Consider the following 27,298-nt stretch of genomic DNA (forward strand, 5'->3'; position numbering starts at 1 on the left):
CTGCACACAAGCATACAGGGATCGCACACGGACTCTGGGAAACACCAAGGGTTCAGCTACTGGAGGGTCCTTCTACAAAGCTCGTCATGGGAGGCTCTCCTTTGGATGTCATTCCATTTGGCTCCACCTACTTCTGCCTTCTTCTCCCTCTTCCCATCCAAAGGGAACAGGTACAAGTCCCCCGTCTTAGGAGATCATGTTGCCTGCAGCCTATTATTGTCCTGCCCCGTGTATTTGGCTGCACCCTGGGGAGTAGATGAGGGTCCTAGGTGCTGTGCAGTGTAAACGAGACCAGGCCTACTGCAGCCGTACCTGCCTGGAAAAGAAGGTGACAGAATCTGCAAGACCTTTCCTCCAGAGCTAACCACCAAAGGGGCCACAAAAGCTCTGTATGTCCTGACCCCCTCCTAAGAATGATCCTCAAGTCTGGTCCTCCATGTCTTCAGTGTGCATAAGTGTCACCAAAGACCCTTGTTCTAGAGGCTAACCACCCCGGTCCCCTCGGAGTCCTGGTTCTTAGGTCGTTCCAAGGAGATTTCATTTCATGTCCTTATCCTTACAATTTTTCACCTTGGCCTTCTTGTTCCTTCAAATGTCCCTGGGATAATCCTCCTGAAGAGGTCCCCATTCCCCCTTTAGGGAAGATCTGCCAGAAGATGTGATAAGGTGGGGACTTGTTCAGTGATGCCTTAAGCTTCCCAATTCTGGTTAAGAGTTCAGCCCTGTCACCTCCTTCCTCTAACCATGTTTTCCAGAGAAGAGAGGGCTGCAGGAAAACTGTCCTTTCACATAAGTGACAATCAATCATAGTTGTAAGGCAGCTCCCAGCAGCTCTCAAAGCTTGTCCAGACTGGGTCAGAGATTGTTACTCCAGTGAGAAACTGAGGCTCAGAAAAGCAGAAGGCCTAGACCAGGGTCTCCCTGCCTGAGCTCTTTGTCCCACCTCCCTGGCCCCTAAGGTTGCAAGTCCATGTGGATAGGACCTGGGCAGGCCACAGAGAGAAGCCCCAACCTGGCCTTGGCTGCCTCCTGGCAGCCTCTGTGGAGCTCTGATGACAGAGTCGGCATCTGGGATGCTGCTCGTGCTCTGAGATGAAATATTTAAGAGCGTGTCGGGTTATCTTCAGATCTACACAGCTAAACACAAGGGGTGCATGATTGCAAGTGCAATGGCAGACAGGCCACAGAGGACCATTTAGCAGCTCGGCCTGAGCCAAAGCTGAGAGAGGCAGCTTCAGAGCCTCACCCACCTCCAAGCCGGGAGCCAGCTCTGCCTGGCAAGAAGGGGGTGGAAAGGCCCTTTGTGGAGCAGAGGGGTTGGGAGATGGGGTGAAGTAGGGCATGCTTTATGGGAGAGACAAGGACACTACAGAGAACAGTCGCCATTTTCTTTTCCCCCTTGAGAGGGGGCTAAATTGAGAAAGGGTTGCCATACACACACATGGTAGGGCTGACAGAGGAGAAGGGGAAGACCAGGTATGTCTTCCTGGTTTGACTGTTGCTACAAACTAGCAGAACAGGTCTGCCATTGGAAGCTGAAGGATGTTCACCTTCAGGGACCACTCAGTTCTTCTCAGAAAACCTTCCTCTGCTCCTCCATACCCTCCATGAGGCTGCCAGAGACCTCTGAAAAGAGAGGACCTAAGTGCTATCCATTCCTAGGATGCCGTGCAGGGGCTAAAACAGAACACTACCTTGTCCTACAGCTATAGAAGACTCACCAGCCAAGCCTGGCCATTTAAGCCTCCTCACTCCCTGTTATCTCAGTTAATCAACAAAGTACACTGGGCTGAAACTCATACTATTGCATGTGCTTTGCTGATAAACTTTTGGGGAGACTCGGGGATGCAAAGGCGTGCACAGGCGGTGGTCACGCAGCTTATAATTAACATTTAAAATCAACATTTCCTAGCTCCAGACCAACGCTCTTTGCCCAGTCTTCTGGTCCCAAATGCCAGCAGAATGTCATCTGTCCTCCTGGTGAAAAGCCAGCCTTCTGAGAACAGGGCCTCGGGATTCAATGTGAACAGACCCAAATTTGTTTTGGGGTCACCTCTAAAAGACATTCATTCTTCTCTGGGTGTCTGTCAAAGCCTTGGCCCGCCTGGCACTGTGCCTAGGGCACAGAGCTGGGTTGGTGTGGTTGAGATATTTCTTCAAGCCGAGAGGTCAGCTAGAAGACTGAATGGCAAGGGCCCATCTGGGTACTCCGAGAGAATTCCTGCAGATGCAAAGGAAGGTCCATGTAGCATCTCCTTACATCAGTCATCCTCCTAAGCAAGCTGGATTTGGGGGATTGTGGGGGAGAGGCTGTCAGGCTCCACATTCAGAACCTCTCGGCTATTTCTGGACAGTTCCCACTACCCCACCCCGGGGAATCTGAGGGTGGCTCCCAGTCTTGCAGAGCCTCTCTAGGCTCCTGGTCCTGCAGGGCTCCCCTCCTACCACCCCTAGCTGGTAGCCAACTTTGCCACTGGAAAGGGTTCCTGACCTGATTGTTTAGGACTCTTAAGGTTAAAGCTTCTTTCCTTCCCAACCAGCCAAGACCCCCTACTTGCTATGCTCTGACACCTTGGCCCAGGAAAGTGTCTGGGCCAAGCTCCCTGAGGACGGAAGCTCTCCCTGTGTTCCAGGAATAGGAGAGCTTCCTAATTTACTCTGTATTTGCCTGAGATAGATTTTTAATTAAATAAAGTAAGAGCTTGATTAGAACCTGCAGAAGATGTGAGGGCAGAATCAGATGGTATTCCGGCAAAATCGCAAAGCAAACATTCTGGCTGGAACACGGGGAGTCCCCCGGAGGTCTTCCATCAAAGCGCCAAGTGAGGAGGGCAAATACGAGAGATTATATAGCCAGCAGATGTGCACTGTTAAAATATGCATCTGCCGGCAGTGTGCTCAAAGAAGCCAGGGGGCCAGCTCTCCAAGCCTGCCTTGCTCGGGAAGGAAATGGGGACCAGCCCAGCAGCCAAGCCTAGAGTCACAGACACATTAATTAGCGTTGTGTTTGCAGCACTCAGATGTAATCAGGCAAGAAGTGACTGAGCAGAGCTTTTGCTTCCCTGGGAGGCAGAGGAGAAAGGAGCCAGAGAATGAGAGGAAGGTGGGGGAGTAAATTGCACCTATGAAGTCGACCACCCCAGACTAGAAAGCTATATAACTCTGGTTATAGTTGGCTTGAGTTTCCCCAGAAATCCATGGGGGAATCCTTGACTCAGCCAATGTCAGCACCAAGATCTTTCCAGACACACATCAATTCAGGTAGTCTTTCCATCCAGGAAAGAACCTCAGACTTCAAGTCAGCGGTGTGTCAGCCTCTCTGGGTCCCAGTTTCTTGGCCTGTGGAATACGAAGTGATGACTAAACAGTATCTAAGAATTATTCAGCTCCCAAAAGGCCTCATCTCCAGTCAGAGGAGTCCAGTATGCCGCACCAACTATTTTAGGAAAATGGGCCATTCCCCACTGGAGCCAAGATCTGAGTGGTGCCTGAGGCCGAGAAGGTAACGCTTTGTGATGCTGTAGACAGCAGACCACCTTGAAGCTGGGAAGCAGGACCTCAGAAAGTCCCATCAGACCTTGGGCTAGGCCTCCCTTTGCCATCTCTGCAGGAGCTTGGCTTAGATCAGCAGTTCTCAGTCTATGAGTCATGACCGTTTGGGGGGTGGGGAGGAGGGGGTCAAACGACCCTTTCACATGTCAGATATCTTGCATTCGGATATTTACCTCATGATTCATAACAGTAGCAAAAATCACAGTTACAAAGTATCAAAGAAAATAATTTACCGTATCAAAGGGTCACAGGGTTTGGTTGAGAATCGGTGGCTTAGATAGACAACACAAGACCCACGCATACATGTGTAGAGCTACGGAACAGTAGGAACCCTTTGGGGGAGGAACCCTCGATGAGGAGAGAGAGTGCCACCTAACAAAACAGTGCGTGGCACTCCGTCCATTTTAAAGCAGTGTACCAATGTATGCACAACAGTACCTACACTCTAACCATGTTCAGGAGCTTCAGGGTCAGGACTGTGGCGCACGTTACACTTGATCTTTCCAAAAGACTCGGGTAGCAAAGACTTAGGATGTGGAGACCGTGGATTTGATCATGAAATGTGTCCTGAGTGCTTTTCATTTCTAGTCGTTCAAGACTCCTCAGTAAGTGGAAGACAGAGCCATCTCTGGCCTGGTAAAGCTTGCATTTAGGCGGGTACAAAGCAGCTGGCAAATGGCCACCAGATTCAGCAAGTGAACTGTGTCATTATAATGTTTCCAGGTAATAAATGCCATGTAAAAGAAAGAGCAGAGTTGAAGAGGGAGGATTCCAGGGAGAAGAAGAGGTTGGGTGTCAGCTTGTTATTAAAGGGCCTCTGCCCGGGCCAATGTTCTCCTCCTGTCCTCTTCCTCCTGGCCCAGTCTAATGTTGACTCTGCTGTCTTTGAGGTTCCCGCTAATAGTCAGGTCTCCTAACCAAACACGAATACTCTAATATGGAGACTGAGCCAATGAAAATAAAGAGGACAATCATTTACAATGACGTCAAGCCCCAGACAGAGAGAGCGCAAACTGATACGCGCCTAACTTGTTCTCCCACAGAACGGGCAGCAATTCTGAATTAGTTACCTCTTGCTGTTGTGACAAAATGACAGACAGAAGCAGCCTAACTCAGAGAGGATTTGTTCTAGCCCAGAGCTTACGGGGATAAGGCACGGCAGATGGGACCAGTTTAGTCCAAGGTGTGAGTGTCACCAGCCAGGTTTCTTCATACCAGCAGGGATCAGAAGCAGAGAGAGGGATGAATGTCGATGCTCAGTTTTCCTTTTCTTTTTATTCCTTTTATTGTCTGGTCCACCATCCAAGTTGGATGGTGCCACCTGCATTCATGCTAAGTCTTTCCTCCTCCATTAATTCTGTCTAGAAACACTCTTACACACATACCCAGAGGTGTGACTCCTAAATGATTCCAAATCCAGTCAAGTTGGCAATGAAGATGAGCCATCACAAGCACTCAGTTCTTAATTCCGAAACAATAGAAGGCTGCAAAGAGGAGCTGTGACTTAACTTGAGCACTTTCGATCAGGGATGTAGAACGGATACGGTGCAGAAGAGCTCTGGCTTCTAGGTGGTCCTGAATCTAGGTACTGGTTGGACCAAACCCACCCTGAGCTACTTGACACCAAATGATACATATATAGGGAAAGTTGAAACATTTTAAAGAAGTAGGGAGGATTTATGTCTGTACAACAGAACCCAGAATCCCTGCCATAGCCCACAAGTTCCCCGAAGTATGCCATCTTCCTCCTCCCCAGTATTATCCACTACCCCTTGTCCCCAAACACCTGCTTTGTTCATGGTGCTTCAGAGCCTGCCTCAAGCCCCTCCTACAACCCTTCCTGCATCTTCCCTCAGTTAAATACTGCCCGTCTGACAAGATTGGCTTTAGGCATCACCTCTTCTAGGAAGATCACGCCTGAGGATCCCATAGTCTGACTCTTGTCCCCTGTGTTTCTTCTGCCGTCTGTAGGCTCCATGGCAACAACATGTTATATTGAGAGTGACTTCTTTTCTGTCTGCTTCTAACATGAAGCCTAACAGGAGCATCTAGCAATCTTCATATCTGGCCTGGAAATACACACTGAATGCTCAGTGAATATTTATTATGGCAATTGAAGCAAGAGGGTGTGGGGACAGCTAGAGGAAGGATAGTGTGAGCAGATAGTAGTGCCAAGCTCACATGAAAGTTATATGGTATATTGTGTCACGGTGTTCTAGGGCATCATGTTGTGTGGCTGAGTAATATTATGTGGTATGATGTTATATGTGTGTATGGTATGAGGTTCTGAGACACTGTATTGTATTGTATGGTATTGTATGACATTGTGTTTTATCAGGTGATGTTGTATGGTTATGGTCATGTTGGCGTTGTGTGGTATCGTGTTTTGTGGTGTGATAGTGTGTGGTGTGATATGGTGTTGAATGGTGTAGCCCTATATGGTGTGGTAGTGTGTAGTACGACGGCATGTGGTTTTGAATGGCGTAGTATCAAATGGTGTGGTGCTCATGGTAGAATGACATGGTGTCATGTGGCGTTTGGTTGTGCAGTGTGGTGTTGTGATACCTAGTGTTCTGTTGGGTAGTATTGTGTGGCATGGCATGGCGTGGTATGTTGTGGTGTGATGTGATGTGGCGTGATATGTTGGATAATATTTGGAGAGGCACTATACCCTCTCATGGTTTGGAGCCCAGACTCTGCAAACCAAACTGCCTGCACTTAGAGCCTGGCTGCATTCCTCTACCAGTCGCGTAGCCTTTGATCAAGTTACTCAGCTGCCCTGTGCCTGCATATGAAGTGGGAGATATAACCACAGTGCCTTCAGGGTGACAAGAACGACTTAACGAGACAGCATATGCACGCACGTCTCAAAATACTGCCTGATGCACAGCAAGACATGAAAGCATATGTCTGTTATTACATTATCTAGTTCTATTGCTGCTATTACTGTTCAATGCCCAGAATCACCGGCACCAACCCTCCTTCCCAGAGCACCAGCTTCCGGCCTAGAGAAGCTTGTTCACAGAAACAGCAGGCAGGAAGCTGGATTCCCCGAGGTCCCTCCCAGGCACATGCAGGGAAGACAAGCAGAATTGATTCTTTATCTCCTTATTAAGTCTGTTTAGCCCGGGCTGTGGCCTGGTCTTAGGTGCTGTATCTCATTTGGGCTGTGTGCCTGTTTCCTGCCACATTCATTACCCTCAATCACTCCCGAATAGGTGCAGCAAACAAGCCAGAGATGGGAGAGGAGAGTGAGGGAAAAAAAATCCCACAAAAAAAAATCCTTATCTTCCCAAGCTCCATATGGGAGGCAGCCTCAGTAGTCTACACCATCTCCTGTATGCTCCGCCGGACACCAGGTCCTTCCCTCTCCTACTGTGCCCTTCCGGGTGGTCCAGACCACCCCCAGTATCCCCCCATTCCCTCTCTTTTAGCCATTACCCACCCTCTTCTTTCCTGGTGCAACTCTCCTACCAGCCCCCTCAGGTGACAAAGTGAACATGTCTAAAAGCTATGGAGTTGCCAAACTGACTGACTGAAGCACCTCTCTTCTAAATTCAAAGTCTCAGGCTCAGGAGTTCGAGACCGTGGTCTCTGGGGTCAGAGTCGGGTTCTGTGCCACCCTGAGTATCTGCACCACACTTAAGGGGGCCAGGAAAGATAAGGGCACTTCTGGTTTACACGGTGCAGGGTTGGGTCGCTCTGCCCTGTAGCACTTGTCATTTCCACCTCTTTGGATATGGGGCCCCTCCCTAGCTTGGGCCATCTAACACAGAGAAAAATGAAAAAGTTATCAGAGAATTAATCCACTCCCAAGGCTCTGGGAGACCTGGGGAGCCATCAGGGGTTGAGTCAACTTGAAGCTTCCATTCTTTGACTACACACGGGATAGTTGGCAGAGGCAGACAGGCTAATCTTCAAGAGCTGGGAAGCCAGGACCAGGCCTGTACTTACCAAGTGGCCTCGAAGCCTAATATGACCTATTCAGAGTCTCACTATTTAAAGCTGGAGGTGACATCCCAAACGGACCTCCCTCAGCTTCTTGGGCTTTCAAAACCAGGGCATGGGAAAGCAGGAAGGTCCTTAGGAGTGTAGTTAGGATCTGCTGCACACACAAAGGCACTCAGTCTCCTGCCTAAGGCCCCACAGTCTTAATACTTTGCATCTGCCCACCCCAGTGTTCCCACCTCCACCTCCAGGGGACTGAAGCCCACCAGGGCATGCCCCTAAAGTGTGATGTGACCATACCCAGAGCAGTGGCAACTCTCCAGGTTCACACTAGAACAGGAGGTCCAGCCTGGGACTCAAAATCACATTGCTATCCCTAGCCCTGCTTCTGCCTGACATGAGATACAGGACCATGGTATTTTACAGCTCTGGCCACCTGCTCCCTGGTTTTACCGGGGAGCTTGAAAAGGTGACATGGAAATCCACCTCACAGCTTACCCATGGCTTTCCCATAACCATTCGTGATTTGGGGGTCCACACAAAGGGTATTGTTCCCTGAGTCCCTCTTCCCTGGCTCCTAAGAGCAAGGATAATATATCCTTCCGCAGTTTTAGTCAAGCATGACCCTGAGCCGTGCAGAGCACGCTCACCTACTCAGCAAATGTCACACCACAGAGATCTGCAAAAGTCAAGACCAAATCCTCGGGTGTCTGTATTCAGTGTAAGGCCAGCAGCTCTGTGGCTTCCCTGTGCAACCTTCAGGGACCAACTGCCTGCAGAAAACCCTGGTCCATCCTACCTTTCGTGGGGTTAGCTTCCAATATCTAGATAAGCTCCCAGTATCAGGAAGCACAAACAAGAGAGTTACCTCTGTCCTGGTACCCTGCTAGGTTTCTTGTTCAGGACATCCAGATAACTACTGGCCAGTTGAATGGACTCCTGCTTATGCACCCATAACCATACACATAGACACCTTGGTCTCTGAACTAATGCATTGATATACACACGCAGGTACATAAGTGTCCCTGCACCCGGAGAATAAGAGTGCAGCTAGGAAAAAGCGTGCAAATGTTGATCAAGGAGATAAGTCACTGCTGGAAAGTAGACTGATTCTTGTGAGGTGACAAAGATATTAGCTCTTACCCTTTGTCAGCACCAGAGACGAAAGGGGCCGATAGAACGCCAGTTCATCAGCTTGAGTCTGCTTCTCTATTGATTTCCCCCCAATGACAAATGAAACGCAGAGAAAGAGACACTGCAGATAGGAGTGGATCAGGAATACCATGCCACACATGAATGAATCATCCCTTTCCCATCCTGGTATCCTGGTGTCAGCCCTGAGACTCTGAGCCAGCCCAGGGTGAGTCTAGAAAGACTGAGTTGGACAGGGAGCCCTCCAAGGGCTAAAAATAGCTCATCATTGCTCTGCTCTGACCTCAGCCCAGGCCTGAGATGAGGCTTTCATGGCAAATTATGGATTTAAAACTGGCCATGAATCCCCATTACAGCATGAAATGAGAAAGGAAAACGCCGTTCAACAGAAGCCTTTCCCCGGCGGCCAGTGGGCTGAGGGAAGGTGGGGCTTTAGGAAAGGTTTAACGGTAAAGTTACACATCCTTGCACCCCACTCTAGGAGCACACTCATAGAGGTCATAGACAAGGTGAGTGGGGACCCGGGGCGGTGGGTGGGGTCCCAACCCATGGGGGACGTCACCCACCACTTCACATAAGCCAAAACACAACCGAGGCAGGGCACGCCATGCCCTGTGGCCAGAAGCCAGGTCCAGACAATATTAGGTTTTCTTTGTCTTTCTCAGGGAGAATGGCTGGAGGGGGAATGCAGATGTGCATATGTGCATATGTATGTAGCTGCATGCAGAAGCCAGAGGTCAACGCTGAGTGTCTTGCTCCATCCCTCTCCAGATTTTTTTTTTTGAGGCAGGGTCTCTCGCTGAACTTGTACTCCCTCCCCAACTTAATTAAGGTGGCTAACTATGAGCTTCCAGGGGTCCATCTGTTTCTTCATTCTCCCATTCTCCAAACCCAGAGCTGCACTTACAGACGTCCATGCCCAGCTGTTTAGGTGGTTTCTAGAAATCTGATCTCAGGTCCTTGAGCCTACCCAGGACCCTTTACCAACTGAGCCAACTCTCCAGCATCCAGTCATTAATTTTATGTAGAAAGAAGATGGCTGTGAGCGGAGAGACAGCTCAGTGGCTATGAACGCGCGTGTTCTTGTAGAGGACCCAGGCTCCATTCCTAAAATCTACGGGGCAGCCTACAACCCTAGTAACTCCAGTTCCAGGGGATGTGGCGCCCTCTTCTGGTCTCTACAGAATCCAGGCTTGCACACAATTCACATACAGAAACATGAGGTGCATATAAAACATTTTTTAACGTGTCTTGCTGCTTCTGGAGTGAGAATGGTCACAGTTTTGTCACTGTGTTGCTTCGGTTGGTCCAGCATGTGCGTATGGGTGTCTATGATGCCTTTACCAGGAATCGGTACAGCCCCTGAAGCTACCTTCCTCCTACCATCGCTACAGGCTCTGGAGATGGCCAACACAACCAGGAATTCTCTATTCTGCTCCAGCACAGTACCAACACTGCAGATCCTTAGCAGGCTCTCAGGTGTCCCTCCACATCCAACCTTCAGCCATTTACTCTGATACACTGACCTAGGGGCATCAGAAGAACTGTCATCACCCCGAGAGTAGACCCATAAAAACTGCAGGAAGTGCTGAGAGGTCAGTATATCCTGATAGACACACACCCAGTCCTTGGTTCAGATATTTAATGACAAGGTATATACTAAATACACGTTTAAATGAAGAGGGGAAGGGGCTGGGAAGATGTCTCAGTGGTTAAGTGCTTGCTGTGCAGATGCAAGGACCAGAGGTCTGATCCCCAGGACCCACGTAAATGCTGAGTGAGGATAGCCTTTCATCTGTAACTCCAGCCTTGGAAAGTAGAGGCAGGGGAGTCCCCACAGCAAATTGGCTAGTAAGACTAGCCATATCTGTGAGCTCTGGGTTTGATTGAGAGGCCCTGCCTCGTTGAATATGATAGGAGAGCAGAGAGATCTAGACCAATTTCTGACATCAACCTCTGGCCTCCATTTGCATACACACCCATGAGTCTCTATACCCAGACACACATGTGCCCACACACATGTAAACACACATGACAAAAATGGGGGAAAAAATTAAGTGGGGAACTTTAAGTTGCTTCAGAGAAGACTTGACAGGGAGTAGCTCCCTCTCAAATATTTGAAGAAGGAAAATAGATTTATTTCATGGAGCTCAAGAGCGGAGCCAGGCTGGGCAGGCTGTGTTTTATCATAGCAATTAACACTGAGAGTCTGAGCTTAGTGAAGTGGTAAGCGCTCTGTCTCTTGGAATATTGAAGCAGACACCGAGTTTCCCACATGACTGTTTCTTACAGGGACGAAATGAACTTATCCACAGATACGAGAATCTTATTCCAGGACAGAGCTCCAGGAATTGGGGGGCTGTCCTGTGGGAGAAAAAATGCAAAGAAAACCTAGAGTCATAGCAAGAATCCCCCTCTATCCAGTGTCTCCACCACCCAGCCCAGGGTGCCATGGCTCTACAGACAGACCCCCCCCACCAGTGGAATACCAGTGCAGACCAAAAGTCAGAGAAAATGTAAAGACAAGGCACTACCTCCAGGGTGGTAGCCTTGTTGCAAGGGGAGTCACAGACAGCAGAAGTCATTGAGTAACAGCCAAGCCCTGTGGAGCCTGTAAGCCTGGTAACAAGATCTTGATGTGCCACGGGGATGTCAAGATGTGGATCAGAGCCTGAAATGACCTTGGTGATGTCACCCTCATGCCTTGCACACCAACCTCGAAAATAACTCTGCATCCAAAGAGCATAGGAAAAGGGTCCAGACGATGGTGGTGAAACACAGACACCTTCCTGGAGGGATTCCATGAGACTCCAAGCTTGGACAGTATCATGTGCGGCTTAATGTGGAGTGGGAAGGGCGTCTCTGCTCGCTGAAAGGCAAGCTAGACTTGGTGCAGTGGTAACTGAGTGCATCAAGGCGCACATCAGGATATGCCGGGATGGTACAGGACGTGACAATGCGTCAGAGTAGGGGTGGCAGCATCATCAGAGTTAGGATAGCCATGCTTAAGACACTGGCCTCCACTCACAGGAAGTTCTGACCATCAGAGCAGATTGCTGATAAGGATAGCGATAGGACCTAGCTTTGAGCCTCCATCCCCAAATCTGTTGCTCCTAGACCTCAGGCAGCTGCCCTGAGCACATCATCTGTCCACAGAAGAGGCAGAATATCAGCTGTCTCTGAGTGGAGGAAAAAAAGACAACTCCAGTTAGTTCCTCTGTGCCCCATTAGTTCACATTCGAGCATTCCCATGCCCTCTTGCCAACTCCATTAGGCAGACCTGTGTCACCAGAGAGGTCCATTACCATGCCCAAGCTCACAGAAGAAAGCTAAGGAACCAGAATCTAAACCGGTCCTCTCCAAATGGTATGCAGACTCACAGCTGCCCGACTCCTACACGAAATCGTGGAAGGTGGCTAGGAGTCCATCCAGCCTCCAGGAGCTGGAGAAGCCTTCCACAACTCTCACGGCATCTCGGGGCCCACAGAGTCAGAGTTTTATCCTGGACGGTTAACCAAGGGTTCTAGAAAGCCCTTCCTTGGCAGTCCCTGTCCCACAATGCACCTGCAAACCAGGCCACCCTATCAGCCTTCTGTCCCATTGAATCCCATTGATGGCTGCTTTCCTCTCTTCTTGCCACACCTCTCAGGTCTTGACTGCTGCCCTGGCTATGTGGAGCAGATATTTCACAGGCCTGGGAAACTCACACAGCTGCCCACTTCTCACCAGAGTAAACAACTGAGCCCTACAGCCTAACAAAACTGACTAACTAACCTGCATCTTCACCAAGCAGTCAAATGTTTATCTAAAGGAAGATCTTCCCATATGTAAATAGGTCAGTAAAGGCTGGGAGATCATGCAGATGGCACCTGGTGATGGTGGTGATAAGAAGGGAGAAGGGTGAGGGCCATGCACCTTCTCCAGAAAAGCTGGCTCTGCCCTAACCCAAATACACCATTTCCATCCCCCTCTGCTCACTTCCTCCCACACACAGTCACTAGGATACTGGAGGTAACCCATTTTACAGATGGATCAATTGAGGCCAGAGTCTGCCTCTCAGGGTTCTGCATCCACAAAATATCTGAAATTATTGCATCTGTATACAGGCTTTTTTTTCTTGACCTTTTTCCCTAAATAATACAGTGTAATGGGTGTCCACCTGGTGTTTACAGTTCATCCAGCATGATGAGTGACCTACAGAGAATAGACACAGGATACATATGAATATCATGTCATTTCATATAATGGACATGACCATCCATGAATTTTGATATCCAAGAGAGTCTTTTGTCAAATACATTCCTAAGTATTCTGTCCCTTTGGGTATTATAAAATTATTTTCTCCACCCCATTTTCAAACTGTTCATTGCTAGGATAGAAGCATGGTTGGTTTTGTATAGATGAAGCCACTTGTCAATAAACTCCTTCATCTGCTAAAAATGCATTTAATACGCCTGAGCTGCAAACAACCTTGCTTAGCCACATGGTGCACTGTAGAGTAACCGTCGCATGCCTTCACTAACATGGGCTGCTTGGAAACTGTGGCTCACTGCCCAGCCTCGTAAGAGTGTAGAACCACATCCACCAGCCCAGGAAAAGACAACTCAAAGTGAGTTTGCCCTGGATGAAAGTTGCTTTCACGCCTTCATAAAATGGGAAAGGGGGGGGATCATCATACTGTAAGCCAGGGACCATATGTCAATGGCTCTTGGATCCTGTGACCTTGCTAGCTAATTTTTTTATATCATACTTCTGTCTGAACGCTATAAGATTTTTCTGCATACGGGATCATCTTGTGGGTACATAAAGACTGTTAAATTCTTTCCTGTTCTGCAGCCTTTCGTCCTTATTGTACCAGCCACAACTTCCAGCCCAATGCTGGATGCAAGTGGTGAGAACAGACACTCTTGCTTGGTTTCCAAGATGACAGAAAATCGTCTCACCACACTATGCAATGCCAGCTGAACGGTTTCCATGAGTGCTGTGAATCAGGTTGAAGTACCCATATGTTCCTGCTTTGTTAAGATGGCTTTTTATTTCATTTTTTGACAGACAAAGCTACGCGTGTTCGCGGGGTACAGCGTGATGCTTCAAAACATGCATATGTTATACAGTGATCAAAGATAATTAGCATACCCGTCACCTCAAATATTCGGAATTTCTTTATGGCAAGAACATTCGTATCCCCTGGTCTAGCTATCTTAAAATGTACATGACGATTTTGCTAGCCATGCTCACCCTACTGAGTAGCATGACACCAGAACTTATTTGTCCTCTCAAATTATAACTTCGTACTAATGAGTGCTCTGTTGAGAGTCTTTCTCTTAAATGGTGTCAGATTCTGTGACATGCTTTTCCGCTTTCTTGACATGATCATATGGGGCTTGTTTCTTATTCTACTAATGTGCTCTATTAATTGGGAATTATTCAACAGCCCTTCGATCCTCAGGACATCCCATTTGGTCACTGTGTGGTGTGTCTTACGTTTGCTAACTCTTTGTTCAGTAGTTTTCATCTGTATTCATGATGGGCAGCAGCCCCTCTTCCTGTAAATCCTCATCTGCCCTCAGAATCCGCGTGTTTCCTCGTCTTAAAGAATGAGGTGCGAAGTTTCCCTCTTCTATTTTCCTGGAAGGTTCCATGGAAGCATGATTCTAGTTATTAGAATTCTCCAGTAAAGCTATCTAAGTCCAGGACTGTTGTTATGGGAAGGCTCTACTTACTAATTCACTTGCTCTATTTGATTTGGCCCATTCAGACCGCTCTCTGGAATTCAGCCTTTGTACAAAGGCTTGTAGAAGGGAAGGAGTTACCTGTCCATCTTAGAGCCAAATCTACCTCCCACCCCAGGCCTGCAGAGTTGCAAAAGTATTCTTAACAGAGAGGAAGCAAGATCTCACACACACACACACACACACACGCACACACACACACACACACGCACACACACACACACGCACACACGCCCTCCCAGGCACACGTGTGCTCCCACACACGGGGTTGGGGACATATTGTAAGGGGACACAGGAAGGAGACCTATGGAGAGGCTGCAATGGTCAGTGAGACCAGGACAGTGGAGGTGCAGGGTTGATGTTCAAGAAAGCAACCCAGCTTGTTGGCAAAGTTTCTGCCGTAGGCCTTTAAGCTCCATAGAATGGGATGCAAAATTCAGAATGCCGGCAAGCATTTCTGAAACAGGTTCCACATTCTCACCCCCTTAAATTTAAGAATGATTGTTCTAGACCAATCTGCTGGTCAGCCCAGGCCGCTGTGACAAACACCATGTCACATTATTCATTATTTATTCTTAATTATTCATTCTACACAGTTCTGACATTGGTCTTTATTCTGAGAACAGGACACCAGGTCATGACCACAGACAGGGATTCCCTCTTCTTGACTAGGGACACTAATGCCATTGAGAGAGGACTACTGTTCTCATGCTATCCTCTCACTTGGGTTTCATCCCAAACACCTCATTTGCAAACACTTTTTCATAGAAGGTTGGGATTTCAGCGTCTGCCTGTAGCATCCTACCACTCCGAACCCACCGGATTTCATCTCGCTTTGGAAACTAAGCCGGACTGGGCCTGGAAGAGTTCTAACGTATGAGTTGGGGTTCAGAGGATCCATAGACATTCAATCCATGGTAGCCTGCCTCTGCAGTTTGGGGGAATTGTGGAAAAGTCGAAATACTGCCTCACATCCACCTAACTATAGAGCCAGAGATGCTCAACAGCTGTGTGCCCTGCAGTGGGAAATTACCTCACAGGGTCTCCGCCTAACCCAATGAGACCACTCTTCCCCACTTAGGTCTTGCAGACAGAGCAGGAGCACCATCTTGGCTCCTGATCCTCTTCCAGCCTCCAGCCCACCTGCCTCGTAAGCTAGGACCCCACCTCAGTGTCCACTTCTCCTGTGCATCTGCTATCATCATCCAGTGGCACCAAACCCCAACCGCTCCCGGAAGGTCTAAGAGCAGGCCTGTCACCAGTCCAGCACAGTTTGCACTCAATAGCTCAGCAAAGGTATCGCTTATCTGCCTACGAAAATGAGAGTCCTCGGTTAGCTATCGCTACGGTGATCTTATCTAAACAGATCCGGGTGGCAAGAACAGAGAGGAAAAAAATAATTAAAGGGGGAGCAGGTGAAATGTTGACATTATTATTACTTAAGTGCTGCAAAGCTTTTAGTTTGTGTTGTTTACTCGGGTGACACCAACGAGAGGCGGGGTAGGAGGGGAATCGGCTGGGCCGATTATCTAAGCTGCACACCCGCTCACCCCTCTGCCTCACTGCCTGTAAATCTTATTAAACAGCTTCCATTGGCAAGACGGGAAAATAATTAAGGCAAAGGTGGGTGAGATGCTGATGTTGTTACTGTAATGCAACTGCCTGTTCGGCTTCTACACCAGTGAAAGGCAGCAGAGGGAAATCAGTTTGCAAGATTACCTTTCCGAGGTGCTAAACGGGAGCCTCAGGAAGCTGCGTTCCGGGCGGGGAACAGTGACAGGCCAGGAACATTTCCAACCTCATGTCCATCTCTTAGGAGCCTTTAAGCCCACAATTTACCTTTTGACTGTGTTCTATTTTCTCACAAATCCTTTATTTCCCACTTACTGACTAGGGACACCACACCAAAGAGAGAAAGGGAGAGAGTGAGTCTCCGGCTGCTGGTCTTAAAATCCCATAACTGAAAACGGTTCTCCAGGGGAGACAGTTTTAACACTCTCTGGAAGCCAGGGCTTAATTGAATTACTTTTCCTCTGCGGCGTGCATGCCTAGAGGCAAGGACTTCTGACCACACCCATCTCGGCCTGCCAGGGGGCATGGAGAGGGTCATCCAGACAGACCCAGACTCATACTGCCTGTTCTTGAACTGTCTTTCTCATAGCCACACAGGTCATATGAGGCAGGTGTCAGGCATGTTCAATACTGGACAGCAGGGGTTTGCAGCTGAGTCACGCAGCCTCACTTTCTGAGGGAGTGGGGACTGTTCGAATAGCTGAACCCAGCTTCATGAGCCGTAGCTGGCAACAATCGGGCCAGAGAGCAAGCTCAGAGATGAGGCTGGTTAGCTCCTAGAGTGCCATTGGATTTTTTTTTTCACAATGATTGCCAACATTTAAGATTCTGGAGCTTTTGTGTGAAAATTCAGATCTCTGGTGCCTCTGGCAAAGCCTTGGCAGGGGTAGGTCCATTTGCCTCTTTGGCAGCCATCATACAATGCCTGCTCCCTCCAGCAGATGTGACTTTCTAGTCCCTTCCCACCCCTAACCATGGCTCACCGTGGCTGTACCATGCATACGTGTCCCCTGATCTCACCCACCCTTCAGAGAGATCACCTCACAAGTGAGGATAAACCGAAAACAGAGCGGGAAGAGGAGGTGAGGGTTGGCAGAGACAAGCGGCGCCCAGTTGTGCCAGGGGAGATGGCAAGGGTAGGCTTTAAAGAGTTTGTAGGTGAGGTACAAACATGACTGGAATTTGGACAAATTAATCAAATTGTCATGGGCGAGCGGGCACGAGTTTCTCTCTGCTAACAGCTGTTCTGAAGAGCCCAGAATTTGGAACTGAACTTCCTGAGTCCGTATCCCAGCCAGGAAGTGCTCCATGCAACATATGTGTAAGAAGAACCCAGGAAGAGCTGAGGTGGCTCCTCTCTGCTTCACGTGAGGCTTCACCTTCTGAGGAAGGGGGTAAAGTGGTTTGTGGGGTACACATGAAGAGCTAAAAAGGTGCCCATTTGGAAATGCACTTCTACAGATCTACCTATGTCCCTGCCACCCCCACACCCCCATACAAGCTTTCTTAGCCCCTAAGACCCACCTGAATCTTCTACCAATGTAAAGATTGTGGAACACCATGGGCTTTAGGACCATACCCAACTGTTCTTGCTTGGGCCAGAGCCAGGCTAGCTCCACAGTCTGCCCACCAAGCCACCATCTGTAACCTCAGCCAGTTCCCTAGAAGTCCATAGGTGAACAGAGGTGCAGAGCAGAGGCTCCTCCTGGCTCCCAGCAGTCCTTCATGCTAGACATGGTCCGCCTTGAGCACAAAGTTCACAGTCAGGAAGTAAGGCGCAGGGGAAAAGGCAGAGAAAGCCACATCTGAGAGAGCTCAACAATGTGTCTCTCAAAGGTAGCAGATGGCAGAGCTGGGGTCATCATACGCAGATTCAAACAGGTACACAGGTATGCAGAACTGGCAACGACCAGCCTGAAGCTTCTAAACAAAGTAAATTATACCTCTGCTCCTGACACGGTTCCGTTACAACGACTGATAGTCTGGCTAAAGAAGTTAATGAGATCAACATGCCTACACCCCCACAAAGGGAAAAAGTTAAGGATGCAAGACAAATAAAGCCTGTGAATTTTGCTTTCAATCAAATCAAAGAGAATCACTGGTCTAACCTGTCACCAAAAGGTTTTTGGGGATAGGAAGGTCTAACCTTTCCACACTGCTGTAGCAGTGAATTCTCCGGAGGCTGAGTCTCACTGTGGTAGCCACTGGCCACAAAGGGCTCTTTAAATTTAAGTGTGAGTTAAGCTTAAAATGCAGCCCCTCCACTGCACCAGCCTTGTTTAGTGCTGAAAATCCCAGATGGCTTTGGCAAGGCTGGTTTAAGTGGGATTTCAGCATTCCTGAGTCCTCTGGCGAAAAGCTATTTAATCACAGCACAGCAAGTCGGTAGCATGCAATGAGGAGATGGGCTTGAGAGTTGGGCCTGAGGAGAACCAGGCCGGTCTAAAGCATCGGTGCCAGTGCAGTTGGTGGATAGCAGCTTCTCATTAGCTCCCATTCAGTCAGTCCTTCTCCGCGTCTTTGTTAAATTCCTGCCGTGTGCATTGTACCAGATGAGGTGGAGAGATGCAGAGATAGCCAGGCATCCTCCGAGCCCTTCGTGGCTTTAATCCTGAGGGGAGGGAGGAGCCATATCACCCCGTGATATAGAAGGAGGCTGAATAGCACCTTGAATTGTCCATACAAAATGATAAGGGGCATCATATCTGCTAAGGAGGCCTAAGGAACCTTCGAGAAGTAGTGGCTTATGAACGTCCCCAGGTGGATGAGGGGGGACTTGATGGCTAGAGGATAAAAAACCATCACAGTGACATGAACAAAGGCTGGACTAGCAAGCAGCACTGCTTCTGAGGGTGTTTGCCATGCAGTGGGTGTTGGGACTGACAGAGAATCAGAATCAGAGGAAAGGGCCTTGAGTCATGCTAAAGTGTCTGAACCAGGCAAGCACTGGGGAGCCAAGGTTGTTATCCAATGGGATAATGGATTCAGTGGTCTCCAGAATGGAGCTGTGCAGGATACAGGACCTAGATAACAGGGCAGGAAGTGTTGGTTAATTCCATTCTGACTATGTAAGATGACCCCAAGCTTGCACAGATACTTGCTAGAGGCCAAAGAAAGAGGTGGTCCTGGGTCAAGAGGCACTAAACAGTGCAAGAGGGCCCTTCCACCTGATTTTGTCAAGGCGTCCACAGCAATGCCTTTAACCTGATTGAGTCCAGCAGTGATTCTAACAGTAAGTATCCCAGGCTGTGCTGTGCAATGTTCCAGAAGTTTCCAAGCCTCTATGTCCTGATCCCCTGAATAAGTGAATTGGAGGAGGAACTCACCAATATAGGAGGGAAAAAACCTTCACCCTAGATACATATGGAGAAAGCATGACTGGTGGGGCTTGAAAAACTGAACACTCACCCACCAGTTCAGCTCCCTAAGCTGCTCTCTCTGGCTCCGTCTCCTTCGCTCACCAGAAGGTCGGAGATGAGCTATGAGGTAGTACTACCCTCACGAGCCCCTTGCTCCATGGCACTCAGCAGGCCCTGGAGACCATTAGCACCTCTCGGGGAATATTTAACTGAAAACAATTTCTAGTCGGGATCTGTTATAATTACTAATTAGATCTGATTATAATTATCTTTCGCTGCCATCCTTTACCTGACACACAGGGTAGTGCGACGCCTGGCAACAATTAGCAGCAAGTCTTTCCTGATACACTGGATGATTAGAAACACAATTGCAGGGTCGGGGGGAAAGAACCTGGCTTATTAAAGGGAGGCTGCTGTTTACCAAGGAATGTTGTGAGCAAATTAGATTAAATTAATGAGAAGAAACTTGGAGAGAGGAGATGGGCTTTTTTTTCCCCTTTTTGTCTCTGCTGATGACATCATTTGGGGTAAGAAACTCAATCCCCCCTTATAGTCTCCTTCTGTAACTCCCCTCAAGCCTTCAAGGTTTGGTGGCCACCATCACTCAGCTAGCCCGGTCTAGACCAGCACGATACAGTGGACCACATAAGCAAAGTTATTCACTGTGTGACTTTGGACACACGGTTCACGCCTTCTGTATTTGTGTGAGAGAGAAGACTGTAGGCTAGACGCCACAGTGAGTTGTCTGCATGGTCTTGGGGAAGGTGAAAAAGTATTGTGTATATAAAACGGGCCTGCAGGCTTTCTTGGGGCAGAGACCTTAGGCATTTTGCAGTCTCTGGGTTCAACTCCAAGACTGACTGAAATGGTAACTAAAGGAAGGCTTTCAGGAAGCCTCTCCTCCAGGCCATTAGGGGCTTCTCCCTCTCCAAGAGCAGCAGCTGCAAGGCGGACCATCCCCCGGCAGGCACACTTCCTGGGTGCACCAGAGGGACTTCATCAGTAAATCAAATCAGGAACTTTTCAATTAGTGTTCGCTGTGAGGAGACGAAGCTGGAAGCCTGCCGTGCATCCCAGGGAAAGTCAGCTCAGCTCGCTAACCCCCAAGCATCTCTGTCCATAAAGACTTCTGAGGGGACTCTGACCTAATGCTGAAAAGCAGAGGAAAGATCCAGCCACGCCTGGGACAGCACCACTGAGTTGTCAAAGTGGTCGCTGTAGCAGGACAGATGGGAGAGAGTCAAATTATTTGTTTCTGCCCCCAGATGTCCAGAAAGGACCCCCAGTTTCCCAAAAGTGACTCTGTACACTGGTGGCTGGCACGCAGAAAACAAACACAACCCCATGTCATTTTAATGAAAAGAAGTCACATATGTATGTGTGCAGACACATAGAGCCTATCAGAGAGAAGGTGTGTGTGTGTGTGTGTGTGTGTGTGTGTGTGTGTGTGTGTGTGAGAGAGAGAGAGAGAGAGAGAGAGAGAGAGAGAGAGAGAGAGAATTAGACTGTTGGCCTGGACTAACAGATCCTTGCTGTCACATGTAAGAGGGGCCAAGGTCATCCCAAAATCCATTTTCCATGCCAACCTAATGCCTATGCTAGGAGACATCACAAGATCACCCAGGGCTGCTAGGCAGGATATGCACCATGCTGAATAATCTTTCCAACACATGGCTTTAGAGTATGTCTAAACACCATGACCAAGGCAACTCATAAAAAGAGAAACATTTGATTTGGGGTTCACAGTTTCAGAGACTTAGAGTCTGTGACTGTCATGGAGGACCACATGGTAACAAGCAGGCACAGCACGCATGGGGTGGGGGAACGGGGAATGGCTGTGAGCTCACATCACGAGGCAGATAAAGCTGGCTGGAAATGGTATGGACTTTTGAAACCTCTGTGATGCATCTCCTCCAACAAGGCCCCTACTTCCTAAACCTTCCCAAATAGCCCCACCAACTGGGGACCAAGTATTCAAATATATGAGTCTGTGGGGACCATCCTCATTCAAGCCATCACTGGGTAGCTGACTTCTTACTTGGCTGCTTAGGGCTCCAAAGACCATGTGTGGTTCCTACTTATGAACTTCCAAGAACAGAAGCAGTGCTCTGCAATGCGTCTAAATGTGGTCCCCCTCAAATGTGGACAAGGGGAAAGTTCTGCAGAGCAGAGTAGGGTTTGCCTTAGCCCTTCTCCCATCAGCCCTCTGAGTATGACCATCCTTGCTCAGCCCTTCCTAACAGGTGATCTGCCTTGGTGATCCCCCACCCACTGTATTTTGTTACCAGAATCTAAACATGAGCATCTCTGAGGCCCTCACCTCATGCTTGCCTTCTCAGTAACCAGGGTCTTGGGCAGAAGCTGAAACAAAGATTCCAAGCACACCAACCCCTACTGGGCACGGGGAGCCAGGAATTTAAGGGCAGTTTGCACACAAAGGTCTCACACTCAACATGGTCTTGGCTGGTTAGACCGGCACCACCACACTGTCTCTCGGGTACTTGGGAGCAAACTTACAGAAAGAGCAATGCTCACGATCATGGATCCCCGAAAGACAACCCTCCCCCAGGAGGATTGTATCTACCTCCATAGACCTGCCTATGTAGGCAGCTTCAGATCCCCAACTGCCTACACCAACCTGGTAACCTCTTCTCTGGGTGTTTATACCCAACTCAGCTTCTTCCGCATGGTGACCAACCCCTCGTCCCTAGTTCCGCCTACCAGCTCCACAGGGACCCTCCTGGCTTCAGACTGCCTCCCCCATCCTCCCTGGCCTCGGGAAAAGCACACAGATGCTGTTCCTTGTCATAGCACTAACCACACTTGTTCTGGGCATCTCACCTCCAGTCAGACAGTGTCCTCTAGAGTCAGAGACCGTGATTCTTTGTCCCCTGTATTCCCACAGCCCAGCATTGCCTAGCCTTCACAGTCCTCTGTGAAGATCACTGAAAAAATGATCTCCAGGGTCACCCACAAACTAAGGGAACCTTAAACATCCTGCATGCTCTGGAACCGAAAGCTGGCCCTATCATGGAAAACTCCAGTGAATGTTGAGAAAGGGACAGGAAGGCCCAGGGAGGAAGGATTTCCATCACTCCTTCCTACACGAGCTATACCTGCTTCACTCTCTCCTCCCTTCCTGCCACCTCACATGGTCTTTCGAAGCCTCAGTTTTATCATTTGAAAAGGACGAGCCTAGAGACAGTCACCCATCCAAAAGGGCTACTAACGAAACAGTAGCTGTATATGGGCAATGCTTTATGAACTGGAAAGTTCTAGAAAGAAATTAGAGGCTCTTACCTTGGCACTGTGTGGGGTTATGGCTTATAGGCACTGACAGTGTCCATCTCTGCCCAACTTTCCATTGGGGACAACATGTTGGTACCTGGAATTTAGCCATGCTGGGAGTTGTCACGGTGGAGTCACTGAAAAATGCCACAAAGCAGGGCTCACTGGTTCCGTTTGGTTTGCTTTGGTTTGGCTCGGTTGGCTTGATGTGGCCTGATGCAGTTTGGTTTCACTCATTTCGGTTCAGAGAGCCAGTGTCCCAGCACAACTGCCAATATCTCAGCTCCTAGGACCCTTGCTTGGACCTGGCCTTCCTAACTGTACTTTAGGAACGGGCATCCCTGCCTGCCTCTCGTTAGCAATGAACTGAGCCACCCTGAGCTCTAACAAAACCAGGCTGGAGAACCCCCACGTGTGAGCCACCATGCTCCCTGATTAATGTCCTTTATTATAATCATCCTTCATTGGAAAGTAATCAAGAGCAGTGACAGCACAGTGGCTGACAACTGGAATAGTGCCCAGCCTGGAGAGACTAGAGAGCGACACGGCCACCTCCCAAGAAACTGCCCAATCCTGGGCCCCAAAGAGCATACATCATCCTGACTGCCAGGACCACCCTAGAGGACGAAATGGTGATGCGTGGCTCCAGGAGGATTGCTCTACAACAGGCTCTGGCTGCAGCTTAAGCCTCCAGGGTCCTAACAGCCTTCCTCCAGGAATGCCAGGTACACAAACCGAGACCATGCATGTGAAAGCCACCAGAAGCAACTTAATGCACATCAGAGGCTGTAGGACCTAGTGTGAGCTGTGACGGTTCCTATGGGACTAACGTCTAGACACCCACATGCTGACAAGAAAACCGTGGCCAGGTTAGAAAAATCCTTTCTCCCTAAAATTCGCAACTAAAGTGCCTCTATTAAACACCTACTGTATGCCATCACCACTCTCAGCACTAGGAACGCAACAGTGAGTAGAAAAATATGATCTCACAGCTGCTTCTAATACAAGGAGACAGAAGGAAGCCATCTTATGCTATAATGAGGGCCATAAAAAAAAAAAAAACCTAGGATGTGAGAGGGTGGCACAGGCGTGACAGTTCATATGGATAATCAGATTAAACCTTTCCAAGCAGCATGACCAGAGACACCTGTGGAAATTAAGGGTAAGGCAAGCAAACATTTGGAGAAAGAATGGTCCAGAAAGGCATTCCATAATACATGGGCCCTGCAAGGAGGCCTGTGTGACAAAGGTCACCTCTGATAGGCCCACCTCTGATGGGCCAGAAGTGGTCTCTGAGCTCTCCTTGTGGTCCTGATGTATCAGCAACAGGGATCTAGTCATGCAGTGACACTCTGAGGACACAAGATCTCTTGATGCCTCATCGGTCAGTATGGTGCCGCCATATGAGCAGCCAGATGGGCCCTACAAGAGCTGACAGCTTCCTCAGGAGATGGCTCACCCATACACACAGTCTCACACTATCTAGCCCACGCAGGCAGTGGTCAGGCTAACACACGTGAACACTGCATCTACACTCACAGCGGTCACTTGAACTTCACACACCATGGTCATGTTCATCCATGTGCCGTGGTCCTATGTGCCCACACACGCCCTGGTGTTAGACAACCATGGGGCAGAGCAGTGGGTGGAGGGGCAGTGAGAGCTGTGAATAGTCAGAGAGAGGGGGCCATGAATGAAAAGTCAGGGGTTTCTGAGGAAACAGCACTGGGCTCTCAAAGATGAGCCTTGACAGAGTCTGCCAGTGAGAGCAGAGACCCCGGAAGTAAAACTCAGGGATCCTTCAATGGGAAGAGCCGCTAAGGGGATGAGTGCTCAACACCTTTGGAATTGGTCAGTTTAGCCTGACTGGGCCTGGGCCGTTACTCAGAGGCCTTGACCTCTTCTTGGCCTCCTGGGCCTAATGAGGACCTGATGGGCGAGCTGGGAACCAGCTACTGACTAGGGAGCCCATCTTTCTTCCCTCACCCCCACAACTCAGTTTAGTGCTCACTGCACCTCTGCAGAACAACCCCAGGTTCTCCCTGTACCCTGTATTTACACACACACACACACACACACACACACACACACACACACACACACACACGCTCATACCCCAAGAGGCCCACATGCCACAGCAACACATCATTCTCGGACACAAAATGTACAGGGTCAAAAAACACGAGGGGTTGGGGATTTAGCTCAGTGGTAGAGCGCTTGCCTAGCAAGTGCAAGGCCCTGGGTTCCGTCCCCAGCTCCGGAAAAAAAAAAACAAAAACAAAAAACAAATACCACCCATCCACCTGGAAGGTCATTATTAGGCAAATCTTTAAAAATCAAAATGAGTGCAAAAGCCTCCAATGAACAAGACATCCAACATTTAAACAGAGATGGAGTTCCCTTGAGGCTGAACTGAGCCCTAACAGAGCCTGAGGCAAAAGGAAAACCTTGTGTCCCTTTTTTTTTTTTACGTACCTCCTAATAGGTAAATTTTCCCCGAGAACATTTAAGTAGTCTTAAGAATATTGAGATAGTTAAAGCCAATATTTCGAAATTCACAACCTTATTGTAAACGTAAGTATTGTGTTTACAGCAAAAATCGAATGAACTAGCTCAGTTTCCCAGGCAAGTATGGTTGCAAAATTCATGATACCAATCCCACTTGCTAACCTCATTCCCACTGTAGAACCTCCCGTGTGGTTGTTTCACCCACTCAGAGGGCCACCTTTAACACCGACCGTGACTTCAGCTTCCTGCCTTTGTTTAATTGTGCTTTTTTTGTTGCTGTGAATATTTCGGAGGTGGGGACTATTTTAAACATTTGTATTAGGACATCCATCTTTTTCCAGAGGTTAGGCATGGGCCCTTAAATTTCGTGCCTGAGACAAATGCCTCACTGGCTTCCCTGCTCCAAGCCTCAAGTAGAAGGAGAGATATCAGGTCCCTGCCCACAGTCTAAACCAGAAAAGGATCCTGAGGGTAGGCCTATCTTGGTTGGCAACTGACAGTCATTGTGTTTGTGTGAATGGGGCACTGAAAACTGTGAGCACAGGAGCTGAGGAAACCATGTGGGCCTGTAATTCAGGCTCCAACTCTGACTCCCACTGTTCCTGTGTTAAGCAGTCTCTGCCTCCACTGGGCTGCCTTTGAGTCATGGGAACGGAATAGAAGACTAAAGCGTGCACCAGGACAAATGCCTCTCCCTTGCTGGTCTGCCATGCTACCCACAAATCACAGTATTAGGAAGTTCTGCTCTGTGTCTGACCTCATTCCTGCACCCACATTTCCTGGGTATCAGTCATTACTGGAAGGGCAGTGTCAGTGTCATACATGCCTGTTCAGTTTTTTCAGCCACCTCTCCAGCATGAGTGATGGGGAAGGTCAGGAAGACTCCAAGCAGGAAGGCAAGGAGCCAGTCTCTTCTGTCAGCCCACCAGAGACCCACCAGAACGGTGATGAACAAGCACTGAGGCACAAGCCACAAGCAGGGAAGCCCTATCGTGAGGCTGTTGATTGGAGTTTGAAATGGAGTCAAGGGAAGTGAGGGATAGAAAAGCCTGTTCCCCATAGCTGCCTGGCAGAGACTCCAGCAGCCTCGTCCTATATCCTCCATGGCCCCTCCTCACTTCCTAGCCCCTCTCCCCACCCCTGCCCCTTCTTCCTCTACAAGCAGAAGCAACTTGCCAAGACCAAACAGAGGCTGACTCAGAGCAGGCCAGGGACTCTAGAAAAGCCAATGAGCACCCTACAAGTGGACAGAAGCTAAGAGAGGCACTGAGAAGCCACCAAATCCATCCCCCTGCCTCAGACTCCTTCTGCCAGGTAGCATCCAACTCACCCCCAACAAATCAAAACAAACGAAAGTGTGGAGGGGGGAAAAAGGAGGAGCTGGGCCTCTCCCTCCTGCTGGGTTTCCAAAAGTACTTGCTGCTGTCTAACCTGAGTCTCTTATACTACATCCTGAGTCCATCTCCCTCCCCCACTCAGTGAGGAAGGAGACTGGACAGAGAACAGCTTCTCTATATAAACACGCCCATCCATAAGCTACTCATGTACTTTATGAGCTGAGAGGAAACTGAAGCGTGCACGGGATGGGGAGGGACATTTTTGGCTCAATGAAGGCAAATAGGAAAATAAAAGTCTGAGTCTGAACTCATCCTTTCAAACCCCAAATTTGTGCCGTGGGAACACCTGGGAGACAACTTGCTGTGTGGATTTAGACAAGTCGCTTAACATCTCTGGGCCAGTTCCCTGATCTATGCTAATCCAGATAGGAGGAGGAGATGGGACTGCGCTAGTCCTGAGGGGCTTCCATGCTGTCAGCCACTCTGCATCACCAGGAGCCTCTCTGTGGGATGCGTGTGGGCAGGTGCCCTTTGATGGCCTTACCTGATGACAGAATATCATAGGAAGGTCAAAGAGCAGCCCTGGTGGGAGCAGGAGCCACAGCAGGCTTTATCCAGAGCTCCAGGGTCTTGAGCTCATTCAAAGCCTGTAGTAGGAAGGGATGTGAGCAGCTCCCAGTGAGCCCCCACAGGAGCCGCACATGTGCATGCGTGAGCGTGTTTCTTCAGATGGCACTCTCTGACCTGTCCACTTTGCAGATGCAGACACTAAAGTTCCCGGAAGTGACAGTCTACCCACAGCCCAAGAAGCAGTGCTCTGAGCACTTGGGTCCGTCCTTGGGACTCAGGT

At 49.1% G+C, this 27,298-nt stretch overlaps 1 protein-coding gene and 1 long non-coding RNA gene across 9 annotated transcripts in view; one reads left to right on the forward strand and one right to left on the reverse strand.

Annotated features, from left to right (window-relative positions):
• Positions 1-27,298, forward strand: part of Kirrel3 (kirre like nephrin family adhesion molecule 3) — a 539,837-nt gene that overhangs the window by 452,809 nt on the left and 59,730 nt on the right.
• Positions 1-27,298, reverse strand: part of LOC120094325 (uncharacterized) — a 52,313-nt gene that overhangs the window by 7,511 nt on the left and 17,504 nt on the right. The gene's annotated exons all lie outside the window — the stretch shown is intronic.

This window comes from Rattus norvegicus, chromosome 8 (genome assembly GCF_036323735.1).
Source record: "Rattus norvegicus strain BN/NHsdMcwi chromosome 8, GRCr8, whole genome shotgun sequence".
Lineage (NCBI taxonomy): Eukaryota > Metazoa > Chordata > Mammalia > Rodentia > Muridae > Rattus > Rattus norvegicus.